This window comes from Penaeus monodon, chromosome 29, assembly GCF_015228065.2.
Source record: "Penaeus monodon isolate SGIC_2016 chromosome 29, NSTDA_Pmon_1, whole genome shotgun sequence".
NCBI classification, from domain to species: Eukaryota; Metazoa; Arthropoda; class Malacostraca; order Decapoda; family Penaeidae; genus Penaeus; species Penaeus monodon.
The window spans coordinates 24,808,220-24,808,578 of record NC_051414.1 but is presented as its reverse complement, the minus strand read 5'-3'; the positions used below and the strand labels follow the sequence as shown (position 1 = coordinate 24,808,578).

At 36.5% G+C, this 359-nt stretch overlaps 1 protein-coding gene across 1 annotated transcript in view; it reads left to right on the top strand.

Moving 5' to 3' along the window:
- The window catches only part of LOC119591784 (ankyrin-3-like), a 61,417-nt gene that overhangs the window by 24,138 nt on the left and 36,920 nt on the right, over positions 1 to 359 (top strand).

Below are 359 nucleotides of genomic sequence, written 5' to 3'. Positions count from 1 at the left end.
TAAGCTGTTTATCAAATATTCAAAACCACCAGTGATATGCGCTCTATTTTTTAATTGAATTGTACGCCAAATTTGCGTCCGGCGGTATTAAATATTAATCATATGCATCTTTGCAAACAAGTGTTAATGCAACGGTAACGAAGTATTCTGTGTTGCTCTCATGAAAACAATCCATTGCCAAACTGGCCATTGCCTTTCCGAGTCTTTCAAAGTGACTCGAGTTTTTTTATGCAAAAAAAATCATCATCATCTGTACGTTAATGTGCATCTAGGCATATTTATTATATCCGCCTATCTATATATCTACCTATACAGTCAGATTTAGATTTTGGGGTATTTCAGGTTCGGGGCCCCAAAGC